At 37.1% G+C, this 13,650-nt stretch overlaps 1 protein-coding gene across 4 annotated transcripts in view; it reads left to right on the top strand.

Moving 5' to 3' along the window:
* The first annotated feature begins 5,460 nt into the window (after positions 1–5,460).
* The window catches only part of lactbl1b (lactamase, beta-like 1b), a 30,916-nt gene continuing 22,726 nt past the window's right edge, over positions 5,461–13,650 (top strand). Inside the window, exons 1-3 of one of the 4 annotated variants that reach the window (XM_026167131.1) lie at positions 5,461–5,617; positions 6,687–6,748; positions 12,549–12,627. The gene's annotated coding sequence lies outside the window, so the exon portion shown is untranslated. Of the gene's footprint in view, positions 5,618–6,686; positions 6,749–12,548; positions 12,649–13,650 lie in introns of all 4 variants that reach the window. The other 3 variants (XM_026167130.1, XM_026167132.1, XM_026167133.1) reach the window with 3 other exon arrangements.

Below are 13,650 nucleotides of genomic sequence, written 5' to 3'. Positions count from 1 at the left end.
TATGTAATAACAGGAAAAGCATGTTGCTGGGGTCATTTTGGCCTGCAGTAAAAAAATAACTCATGCCGAGTGATAATAAGCTACAGTAAGTGGACGGAAAACTCAGAACTCGCACATTCGTCCCGACTCTCATGCTCAAAGACAGCATGCTCTCCTCTCCTGAATACGCACCAAACGCACACATAATGCGCGCCTGCGGTCTCTCTGAACCACACCGAACTGGCAAGCCAACAGTATTTTTTTCAGTTGATCGATTGACAAAAGAAAAGGAAAGGTGGTGGAGAGAGGAAGAGACTGAAAAGAGAAAAGGCTAAAAGACACTGGAACCTCGAGGAGCAGGTCAAGACTGTGGAGACTTGGCACACAAATAAGCCACCGTGCATTGCGGCGTATGTGACGCTTTCTAAATGTGATATATATAATTATTAAGGAATTGTAAAAAACGTTGTGTCATTCTAGTTCTGAAACGAGTGTAGCTTAATTGCTTTGTTTGTATAGCTATGTTTGCTCATTCAACCACAGCTATAATGCATCACGAATACTCAGTATTCATACTGACTTATTTATAAGTCCCTTTTTTATCGTTTTATTTTTCATAAAGGTTTCCTCTCAGTTGAGCACTGTACACAAACCTATAGTCGTTTTCCTGTTACATTAAGGGTATGTAACATATCAGCCTGCTGCATTTGATGATAGCTGTGTTATTTGAAAAGTATTTATGAAAACACACTCATATTTTATATATTTTTTGTTTTTTGCACTTGTGGACACAAGTTCATTATTATGTTTTATTAGTTAATTTTAAGAAAACAGAAAACAAAACATAAAGTTAAAGACTGATTGGACTAAAACATTACTGTTTTTTAGCCCTATATTCCCAAGACATCAAAACAATATGGGAATTCCCCAGTAAGTCCGTAGAGAAATTGTGGTATTTGGTACCCCTAATCAAAATGTAGATGAGTTTATTCTTGGTTTGCGTGAACATAGACGGCAGGGATGGGGTCCAATTTCCAGCCTGAATTATAATGTAAGTCGACCCCGACATTAATGCTGAATAAGAACCTGAAGCTGAATGCCAAACAAAGTTCACCTATCAACAGTCATTATTTATTCTTCTAGGTTTCTTTGCCTTGAGCTGATCTTTTTTTGATGCTTGCTTTTTAAAGGCACTGTAATAAACAAGTGCAGACATTTTTCTGTTATTGTTCCCAACAAGTGTGGTGGAATGCCCAGGCTGCTGTTGTCCTGTCAGTGATGTCTTTAACATGGCCTTTTAATGTCAGCTTTGATTATGCATAACAACACCTTCATCTGTCAAAACATGTCAGCCATCAGTAGCATATCTTATTTGTCAGAATGATATGGGGATGACCTTGGCCAGACTGATATGATTAAAGTTATAAAAATAAATGCATTTAATGAGCTCTGGAAATGTCACACTGTGTTAACTGAAATAGTTTATGAACAATACCGATCCTGTCAGTGAGCTCAAGTGGTGCTGAGCTGGTCCGCTTTTGAAGAAGCCGTTTCCTGTTTGTTTACACTTTATACAATAAACACAGTTAATGGTCTAATTCTCATGGTTCTGGGATTGTGTGATAAATTTGTTATTTTGTTACCTTTTATAATTATATTTGTATTTCTCCTTGTATTCATATTTTTCTAATACCCCAAGTGTTTTTTGGCTTTGTCTCCCTCTGTTTTGTATGTGTGGCATTTTGTTTTTCTACTTCCTGTTTTTTTTTTTTCCATTCTTTGCTTTTTCTTGTGTCTCCTAAGGTTTGATTTTGTCCCTTTTATCCCTGGTTTTTGTCAACCTGTGGCTTATTTCCACCTGTGTCTTGTTCTCCACCCTCTATGAATAGTCTTGTCTTCCCATTGTCGGTCTGTCAGATTGTGCTTCAGGTGTCTTCCACTCCCCTCTCTTGGATCCTTTTGTGATTTCCACTTTTGTTTCCTATTTTGGTTTTTGTACATTTTTAGATTTTTGCAACAGCCAGAGTCACTTTGCCATCCTGCTATGGTTCCTCTCACCACTTACCCTTGGCACCAATGGTTATTTTTGCAAATATAGAAAGAAAATACTGATATGAATTTTCTCAGATTTCCTAACAGAGAATCCAAATGTCGAATTATGAATTAAAAAGTTCCAAATTCTTCTTCTTTAAAGACTCGCAATTTTATTTTAGGGTCTACTTGAATAACTGTATGTCTTACAATGAAAAGGAGGCAAAGACTTTTGAATAATATCAGTAATCGATTATATTAATATTTCTCAAATGTTTAAACGGTTACATTTGGTGTTTAAATGAAACTCTCTTTTAAGACATTGTAGTAATTTAACTTGTCCAAGGATTACATATTTGACTTCGTGAGTTCAAGGTGAGAATGAAAGCTGTAATTTATTTGCTTCATATAAAACCTTTGATGGCATTTATCTGTCTGCTGAACTCATAAAGACGAGACATTGATGGTGGCACATAAAGAGAACCCAGATCAATCAGTCTTGCAAAGCTTGGTGAATTTAAAAAGGATAATTCTTCACTAGCCCTGACATTTGCTTTGAAGCTCATCAAAGTTACGACAGGAAACAGGATTATTAAATCATCCATCATCCATTTAAAGGACTAGAATTTAAAATATATTCAGAGTTCTAACACCATAATGCCATCTACATTTCTAATTAAAATAAAGTTATGTGTTAAAGATTTAACAGGGCTAGAATACGATCTTAATTAAAATCTCTGCAGGATTTACTTACAGACATGTTTGTAATATGCACTTTGTCCACAAGATGCCAGTATAACCAGGTCAAAACAGAACAGAGTTTGTCAGTGCTGACAAATCAAACTCCAGTGCCTCTACCATGGGTGTCAAACTCCAGTCCTTGGGGGCTTTGACTCATATTACAGCAGCTTATGAGTGAGTGAACATGGGGCAATAAAAGTACTTTTAAAAGTACATTTTTCCAAACACTTACATTTACTTCAGTATTTCTTTTTAATTACCTGAGTAGGGTTAGGGGTTGTCACCTCGTTAGAGGTGCAGTCAAGTTCTATAGAGTCTTGCTAATGACCTACTAATTTTATTCAAGTCTGTTGCAGCAGGGGCACATTAAAGTTTCAGGACACCAGCCCTCGAGGACTGGAGTTTGACACCCCTACTCTAAACCATTATCCCTCTGCCATCACACCATGTGTGGGTAAGATGAACACCCCTCAGTTACATTTGTTCCCCACAAATTTAAGTGAAGATTAAGGAAGTCTTGGCTTGTAAAGTTTGAAGTAAAACAATAAAAACAGCTTTTTAAAAAACAAATGAAATATAATGATAGTGATTAGAAAGCTGACAGCTAAGACAAAAAGATTTGAAATACTTAATAGATCCAGTGTCTGAATTGGATTTGCAAAAGGTGAGTGGCATTTATATAGCCCATTTTCCATTTACTGCAAAAGCACAGACTGCTGGAGTCTTAATCTCACAACAAGAAGAAAGAAAGTAACACATGTAGATTTGCAATATAATAATTAACATGGAACAACTGTAATAGTGACCTTTTATAACGATTACAATGGGTAGTCTGATTAGCTCAAAATTCACAGAAAAGCGCCCTTACATCTTATGTTATGGAAAATAAGCACAAAGATCCTCTTAGAATTAGATTATAGAGTACAGATGCAGTAATGATCCAGCAATTGTTCTTACAGCATGTGTAATAGCTGGATATTTGTTCGCTCAAGAATCTGCCATATTAGAGAGAGTAACTAATTTGTTAACCCTTCAGATTTTCACTAAAAGAGCCTTTAAATCATGGATACATTTTTTTAATACCCTAAGTGATTTAATGATGTCAAAAAGGTAAGAAACAATAGTTTATGCACTAACATTATATGAGATCATGGTGCCTTTTCCTTAAAATTGTTTACACTATTTGAATCATGAGGGTGTCTTTGTGTATACCATATGTATAGAGGTCATAAGTACATTTCTGTAATGTATGCGACCATTATCTGAAATTGTTGATGGAAAACAAAGGATTACATTTTCTGTTTCCAGTAGCTTTAAACTGTTAATGCTAAATTCTAAAGATTAATGATGGAGAGTGCATAGTAATCTTACATTATGTAGCATTTAAAGACCACAGGATTGTATACCTAGATTAGAGTTCAGAGTTAGATCTGATGGTATGGTTAACCAATAAGAACAAGATGGAAGGAAAAGGCACACTACACTGTGAATATTTATTTGTGGCCTAGGGCATAGTTTTATTTTGCAGGCTTTTATTTAAAGATCATTTTATATATTTATGTACTTTTGTGGCTTCACGCAAATAGTTGTTTTGTTTTGTTTTATTTCATTAGAATATACCACAGAAAACAGCCTAAGCATGTTCCTCTTTGTCCACAGCATCTGAGATAATCCGTTCCCGTGTAACTACACATCCATCATCCAGATAAGGGTTTAGTGTCTGCCATAGGGTCACTATAGCATCTGTGTTATGCAATATAACACAGATGCTATAGTGACCCTATGGCAGACTATCTCATGTCACCAGTGATTTTGCACGTAAACAAAGAGACAGTGGGCACAGCCATGTACACTATAGAGAGCTATCTACATATTTATTCCTCACAATTCTTGCAGCAAGTGCCCAAAGAGCATTTCCCTGTTTTTAAAATGTATAAATCCATCCATGCTCCTTCCTGCTTGCAGGCATGAAAGGATTTACAGAACTACAACTGTCCACTTTTTACATTCTGGTTGTCACTGACAACGGGCAAGACTGAGCGCTTATCTGTGTTCATCTAATGTTTGCATTAAAGTGTAGCTGACCCACAAGATGTTTTACATGTTTCTGTTTAACATGAAATGAGAACATTGCAGAGAATTAGGTCAGATGTCTTCTATAAATCCACAGCCAGGGGAACGAGTTTGGGTGCCTTTAGATTCTTCTTTTTTTTTTTTTTGCCAGATTCTTTTGCGAATCAGTGAAGCAAAGGTTCAAAAAAGGAAAAGTAAAAAAAAAAAGATCTGAACAATTTGCAGTTAGGTAAGACTGCATGATTGGGCCACCAAAGACTTTTTTTTTTTTTTAGCATCTAATGAATCTTTTGAAGTTCTTTCATGTCCTGGTGGATGCACAAACAACCTCAAGCTCCATAACCTCATTAATGGGCTGTAATCTTTTCCTGTCACTAAAACTATGTCGAGTCAAGCAAATAGCTCCAGTTGGCTTTTTTATTTTGTTGAGTAAGCTTTTACTCCAAAAACCAAGTGCCATGCAAATGCAAATACAAATAAAATGCCCCAAAAAAAAAAAAAAGAAAAAAGAAGAAGCAGAAAAAAAAAAAGAAACCCACACACACATAAAGCACATGCCGCACACACTGAGAGGGCACCTATTTTTGAGCTATGGCAGATGTGGCCATTGGCTGTGATGGTTAATCCAGAATACTGGGTTTGATACAAGGAGATTTAGCCATAACCATGATACGAACATCTGTCAGGCTCCCCTTTCGAGCTCTCTAACCCAGGCAGTACAAAAGCGGAATATTTTTTCTCTTACCATTTTGATGAAGAAGAGGAAAGGCAGTTAATAGTTTCGGAACCTGAGGTAAGTGCACAAGGAATTAATCAATGTAGGATGTTCCATGGCCTAGAAAAAGAGGTGCCTGATTCACTACCGCTTATGTAATATGTTTTCCACAATTCGGATTCTACATGCTTTGTATTTGTGATACATTCAAATTGACAAATGTTCTTTATGTTTTTAACAAATATTATTCAGGCGACAGTAAATACAACTGCATTTCATTAATACATATACTGATAAAAGCAGGTATGACAATGCAGTTACAAGTATACTGGACAAGGTGGAGACATTTAGACATTTCAAAGACAGTATATATATATATATATGTGTGTGTGTGTGTGTGTGTGTGTGTGTGGTTAAAATAACATTGAATTAATAGTTTATTTAATAGACTGGATAGAAATGTTACTGTTATTATCACTGCATTACTCAGTAGGTGAACCAGTGCTAACTGTTTCAAAGATAATGTAAAATTGTATTCTGATTTGTTTTTTGTTTAGTTGATTTTTTTTAAATGAAAAGAGGCTATATGGGGTTGTGTTTTAATTAGTCAACTTGGCTTAAAGGTTATACTTTATAAGTTGACTCAAGTGTTGTTTTGCTCCCATCATGGATGCATTTGATTTCAATATGACATTCATGCTATCATCTTTTACAATTAGCTGAAGATAATAAATGCATATATCATCTGAAATTTGCAACTGCACACTTAAATGCAGATAGTTTGAAGTGTTCAGAAGTGGTTTATTATATTTGAAGTGTTGCAGTGTCAGTGTAATGTAGATGGCACTCTTAACTTTATAAAGTTTAATAAACCTCTGCATTTGATACTCAAATTATCTGAAAATGTGGTCAAGTTCTGTCATTTGACATTTGAATTTTCTTTTATACTTTGCAAAAGCACTTTTAATTCAGGATCATACCCTCACTGCCTGCAGCTTGCAAAGAGCGTAAAATAACATTCCACATTCACAGCATGACATGTTGCCTTGTATAAAAATGAGGGGGAGGGGGGGGAAATGTGAGCATGCCAATGGACATGACGATTTTAGATTGACTGATGAAATGAAATTTTAATGATCCTTGACAGAAATTGGGTCATTGCAGCAGCATACAGCACAGAAGGAAAACAGAACAGATGTTGAAGGCAAAGTAAGTGAGGCAATTAACGATGACATTATTACAGCATTAAAGAAAATGATTCTCAAGATGCAATGTGTCCTAGAAAAATCAATATGATGTATTAATCATCGAAACATTGCTGGCAAAAGGTTCCATTAAATAAGGGAATAACTGTATTAATTACTTGTAAAATACCACATTCAGCGACACATAAGCGATAGGCTAATTATTTTTTAAGGTCACACTCTTGGTGGGCCAGTCATATTTGAAGATAAATTAATGAATAAAAAATGTCAGATTACATTCAATAGTATGTTCTCATGACTTTAAATACACTGTAGTCACCTAAAGCTACTTTTTGTTATCATTGGGTAAATTGGGTCTGCAGCAAATGAATTATCTATCCTCAGCAACATTTGTCGAAAAAACACCCCAAAAGAGCCCAAAACGATAAGGGTTTCATAACATTTATAAACAGAGATGGGCAGTAATGTGTTAAAAGTAACGTGTTACAGCAGAGGTTCCCAAAGTGTGGGGCCCGCCCCCTGGGGGGGTGCAGAGCCATTGCAGGGGGAGCGTGGCATGAAAAGTGCTAAGAGACATTTAACCAAATACAAGCGGGAGGTAATATATGCTTCTGACCTTGTATGTATATTTTCGGCCCTATGTGGATTAGAGAAAATTGAAATTAAATCCAGTTATTGTTTTTTTTTCAGTGCAGCAATATGTGAATTATAACACATTATCATAGCGTATTCGTAAATGCTGCAGTGTCCATGCAGTGCAGATATTTCAACGTTTGCATGCAGCAGAGATAATTGCACATACAGTTATTATGTTGCAATAATTATATTACATTAAAGCAGTGTCTGTAATTCATCAGCACCTGTCTGCCTTTATTTCTTTATAAAGTTTCCTTTATAAAGTTCGCGGATGACACCACAGTGGTTGGACTCATCTCAAGGGGGGATGAGTCGGACTACAGAGATGAGGTCAACAGACTGACTGAGTGGTGTTCAGTTAACAACCTCCAACTGAACACCACGAAAACTAAAGAACTTATCTTGGACTTCAGGAAGGGCAGAGCAGACCCGGCCCCACTTTACATTCACGGGAGCTGTGTGGAGAGGGTACACTCCATGAGGTTTCTGGGCGTGCAGATATCTGATGACCTCTCCTGGACTGCAAATACTACAGCGGTGGTTAAAAAGGCCCAGCAGCGTCTCCACTTTCTGAGAGTGCTCAGGAGGAACAACCTGGAGGAGAGGCTGCTGGTGACATTTTACAGAGCCACCATAGAGAGCATCCTAACGTACGGCATAACAACATGGTATGCAGGGTGCTCAGCTGCAGACAGGAAAGTACTGCAGAGGGTCATCAACACAGCCCAGAAGATCACTGGCTGCTCTCTGCCCAGCCTGGAGGTCACTGCAAACTCTCGGTACCTCAGCAGAGCTGGCAATATCATCAAGGACCACTCTCACCCCAGCAACCAACTGTTTGAACTATTACCGTCAGGCCGACGGTACAGGTCACATAAAACCAGGACAAACAGATTCAGGGATAGCTTCTTTCCCAGAGCTATCACCGTAGTAAATAAGCACAAAAACAATTGAACCTATTCCATACCGTCACTGTCATTATATTATGCTGCTATTCATACTGTCATTATATTAATGCTGCTATCCTGTATATTATGGAACGCCAGGACTGCCATAATGAATTAATTAAATACACCATTAAATAATTAATTAAATGTGGCAATAATTAATTAAAATTGGAATTAATTAATTAAATAAATAGTTATGACACATGTAATTAATTAATTATTGACACATTTAATTAATTATTTATGTATTTCACATTTTAATTAATTATTGACACATTTAATTAATTATTTAATGATATATTTATTTATTTCATTTTGGCAGTCCTGGCGCCTGGCTCTCATCATGAAATAATTTTATCTGTCAGCCTCACCCATCAAACTCAGGGGGCGGGGTTAACGCTGCCCATGCAGCTTCTCTAACATTTGATTGGTTGCCGTGCAAAGTAAGTCAAAACAGGTCGATCCTAGATAATCGATTGCTTGTGTAGACTTGGGGCAGCCAGGTATCCCAGAATGCAGATCAAATCACAGGCAGCAATGGTGGTGGTGTAGTTTTAAAATACCCCGTTTTTCTGTCACCAGCTACACTTTTAACAGTGTTTTAGCCGCGAATGTCGCGCCGTATGTCTGGTCAGGTTGTCAACATAGAATATGTTTGCAAAAGTGCTCAGATGTTTTCAGAGATTTCACTAGCTCTGCTAACAATTAGCATGCAGAGTGCACCGAGGGGGTTACGTTAACCGGTTTGTTTACATATTCCACTCTCCGTGTTCCACATGTTGCATTCGCAGATTCTCATTTTCACCGAACGATCGTCTCTTTCCGCCTGGTCTTGTGTCTCTGTGCTTCTGTAACATAAAGAACGAGCTGACATTTTTCTCACGAAACCAGCGATCAGCTCAACAGACCCTCAGTTTACCTGCATGCATCCTCCTCCTCATCTGTCAGCTGTTTAACACCTGCTGCTAATTCAAGAAACACGCCTACGTTACCTGGTGATAGTCACAGTTTAACTGGGCAGCCGGTGCTCGATATAAAGCAATGTCAGCGCATTTTTCTGCGCAAGATAAGTAAATATAGTGTTTTCCCCGAGCGCAGAGCTGCTGGAGCTTGTTTCCTTACAGAGCACTTTATAGGCGAACAGCTTCATCAGCGGCTGATGTCCAATCACCAGCACACAGCTTTCAAACCTCAGCTGAGTTTTAGCTCTCAGTGGTTAAACGCTGGACTTCATTCACTCAGGTTCTGTCTGTCGGGTCACGTTTACTTCGCTGTTTTATTTACAACTGAGCAAATCGGTTTGGCTGAGGTTAAAGTTACGTTTCATAACTGCATAGTTTCACAGACGTTTAATGGTTCACTGGCACATGTGTTAGACTGAACTATCATCTAAATATCATCTGTTTTTTAATAGTTATTCAACTGTATTCTAAGCACCAGCTGTCTGTTAGAATGTGATTTTTTTTCTCTCTCTGTTGGCAGAGGTATAAAAATGCGCAGGAAAATCTGACGTGCATGGCGAACTTCACCGACGATATTTAGGGAGGAATAAACACACATCAAACATAAATGAACCATTTGCCTGTCTCCATAATTGAGAGCATTTTCTCTTCTTATGTCAACACTCTCTCTCTTTTTTTTTTTTTTTGCTTTTTCGGTCATGTTATGTTTACCTGTCAAAGGCTTGTTACAAACTATGAAACACATCGTGCAGACTTCTGGATGTTAGAAGAAAACTAATACTGCTCATGAATGAGACTAAAGGCAGGAAGGTGTCCTTTAAAACTAAACATGTTAATAGGACCTCCCTATTTATATCATAGTTTATGATATAGCACGTGTATTTCAGTAATAGCCTGCTGAGGCCACTATACGTGCTGGCCTCATATCAAATGTGAAGGCAGACTGAGTCTATGTTTGACGTTTTTTATATCTAATCTTTCTTTTCAAACATTTAAACAGCAGCGAGTCTGCAGCTGAGGGAATACAAATTCAAATTGTCGGAACAGGTTTGCTCATTTCTTGGATTCATTTGGTGATTTATTAAATCTATAACTGTTATTCTAATCTGCTGCTGAGTCTCTTACACTTTTCTTTATGCTGTATATTTTCACGTCTCTGGAATAGTTGGCAGTTAGATAGTCAGGTGGGAAACTTTGTGTTAACTCATGGAGCTGAGGATATCGTGGATATCGTGGACATGCTGACCTCGCTGCGTGGTGTACAGAGCGAGGTCAGCATGATTAATATTCACAATAAAAATATTAGCCGAACATCATGAAGTCTGTATGTGTTTCATAGTGTCGAACAACCTTTGTACAGTTAAAGCCAGCAGTTACTACATGACAGAAACACCAACGTTATCTCTTTTATGTGTTTATACACAGGTCACGCTGATTACTGAACAAAAACCCAAAGATCAGATGTTAAACAGATTTATTTGCTCTCTCTCCTCCTTAAACATGTTTTTAATGTTAGTTATAATTCAGAATTGGCGACTGAAACACGTAGGACACATAAGAACATCAGGAAATAAAACACCGATAAATATAACCTCAGTAAAAGAAGTCAGCGGGGGTTACTACAGCTGTGTACCGGGGCCTGCGCTTTGTCGGTGGGATTGCTTGCGAGGCGAGCGGGTCTATCCCACGCTTTGCCGTGAGACTGGGCAGACATCTCCGAAATCATCGAAACACTTTTGCAAAGAGGCTGTATCTTGACAAACCGACCAGACACATGAAGATTAAACCACTACATTCTCGGCTAAAAAAATATTAAAACGGTATTTGGTAACACACAAACAGGGTTTTTCAAAGCTCAGTTCTGTTAGCTTCCACATGCCGGTTGTTGTGTGCTAGAAACAATGGCCACCAGGCCAAAGCAATGGTTTTGACTCGATCAGCGTTAACCCCGCCCCCTGAGTTTGATGGGTGAGGCTGACAGATAAAATTATTTCATGATGAGAGCCAGGTGCCAGGACTGCCAAAATGAAATAAATAAATATATCATTAAATAATTAATTAAATGTGTCAATAATTAATTAAATGTGTCAATAATTAATTAATTAAATGTGTCAATAATTAATTAAAATGTGAAATACATAAATAATTAATTAAATGTGTCAATAATTAATTACATGTGTCATAACTATTTATTTAATTAATTAATTCCAATTTTAATTAATTATTGCCACATTTAATTAATTATTTAATGGTGTATTTAATTAATTCATTATGGCAGTCCTGGCGTTCCATAGTATATATTGTACATACTATTGTTTGAGTACTTACGATTGTTTTTTTTTTTGTACTTTTTATATTTTACATTTATATTTATTATTGAAACTTGCACCAAGGGAGTGGCACTCCAATTTCGTTGTACTCTGTACAATGACAATAAAGGCTATTCTATTCTATTCTATTTCCTGATAAGTCCATGTAGCAAACCCTACAGAGTCATTGTGGAGAAGATGACAGCCCATACACAGCAATGGTAATGGTACAGACTGTGTAAATATATACCATATTGGCATGTTAGCATTACCAAGGCACAGCAGCACTTCGAAACAGCTTTGCAATTCTGAAACAAGCTATGTTTCTTTTTTTTCTTTTTTTATTGCATCAGCAGAAGCTTTTTTTTTTCAACAACCGAACCATCAATTCTGATATCAGACTAATGACACTGCTGAAACGATGCAGCCTCATCAACACATATAGCTGCTCTGTAAGCAGTGAGTAATTTCAGCTGGTACACCGACCCAACTGCCAGCTCATGTTTTAGCCCTGCACTGAATATCTGATTTAGTTTTAATTGGTTTGGAGACCAACAGACGAAGGGCAAACTACAATCTTTTTTTGTGTGCTTCTTTGCAACAGGATTAAAGGTAAACATGCATAATCCAGTGTAATTCTCTAGACTGACTGAGTGACCTTACAGTCACATTCAATATCAGTAAATCATTTTTGCCAGAAAGCAACATCCATGCAATAAATATTCAGTAATCCAAGTTGATGACTGAGATGCAGAAGTCCTCCCCCTCACGTGTCACCCTAGTTTATTAATCAGCAGATGCTTGAATTTTATTTTAGCACTAAACTCAGGGCTCAACAAGAAACAACAATGTTATTGTATATCCTGCCTTGTTATGATCAGCTCTCGTGTTTTCTGGTACTGATGTGCTTTTTTTCTTTTCTTTTTTCTTCTTCTTGCTTTTGAACAAAGGCAGAAAATCCTTGACTGACCTGAAGACATTTAGTCGAATGGCAAGCGTGTAACATAAAGAAAAACACAGGAATCTCCAGTAAGCACTATCTCAATACATGTATGTGTATATATGTAGCTATAACATCACATTAAAATTGGAATAACTTTGTGGAAACATCAATCATATATATATATATATATATATATATATATATATATATATATATATAAATAATTTTAAAAAATTAATCAACAGATTCTGTTTAAAAAGAAAGAAAAAAACCTTAGTTTTGCTTTTGTAAATGTTTGTGTTGTAGTCAATGATTTAGGCCCTTATAAAAGTTGTACAATAAAGACATAGTATACGCTTACTGAAATTGGAAGTGGTAAGTTACTCAAAGCACTTCAGAGTAATCAGCCTCTCTCCTTTCTCTCAGCCGCAACATACACTGAACCTTTAGATAACATGCTCCCCACTTGAGAGTGGGGAAGAGCAGTTTAAACTTTACTCCATGATTTGATTGAATGCAGTACCCTGCACTGACATTTACCTTTACTTGTAAGCCAGCAGCAATTTGTACTATCAAAGCTGGATTCAAAGCTGCACCTTTTGCTGCTGTTTTCTTGATCCAAGTAGCTATCTGCATTGTCTGGGGAAAAATATAAACAACATTTAAATTCAATATTTTGATGGAATAAATTTATAAATTGGGCTGGATTGTATTGGTAAGTGTGCATTCAGTCAGTGTTATTATAGACACACGCTCCTCAATCCCAGGGTCTCAATCCTTGTAACCTTATGCCTTGCTGATGTCAGAACTCGGAGTTTGCCTGTTATTTTTTTCTCAGAACTGCAAACACAGCACATGGTCAGTGTGGCTGACAAGTAGAAACAAGTAGACTTTAAACTTCTGTCTCAATTCTGAATCCAGCCAATCCCAGTTCTCTTAAACCAGACACACTCTGGACAGGTTATTACAGGACTGCTCTCAAGTCACTTTATTTTATAGATAGCACAACCAGGTGCAATATATGACTTCATTCAATGAGAGTCTGATCTCGTCTCACCCCTCTCTGTGATGACAGATCACCTCACCTTTTAGTGTTGACATTTGTGAGA

The sequence above is a fragment of the Astatotilapia calliptera genome, chromosome 5 (genome assembly GCF_900246225.1).
Source record: "Astatotilapia calliptera chromosome 5, fAstCal1.2, whole genome shotgun sequence".
NCBI lineage: Eukaryota > Metazoa > Chordata > Actinopteri > Cichliformes > Cichlidae > Astatotilapia > Astatotilapia calliptera.
The sequence above is the reverse complement of the archived record's forward strand: the minus strand, read 5'-3'. Positions and strand labels throughout refer to the sequence as shown.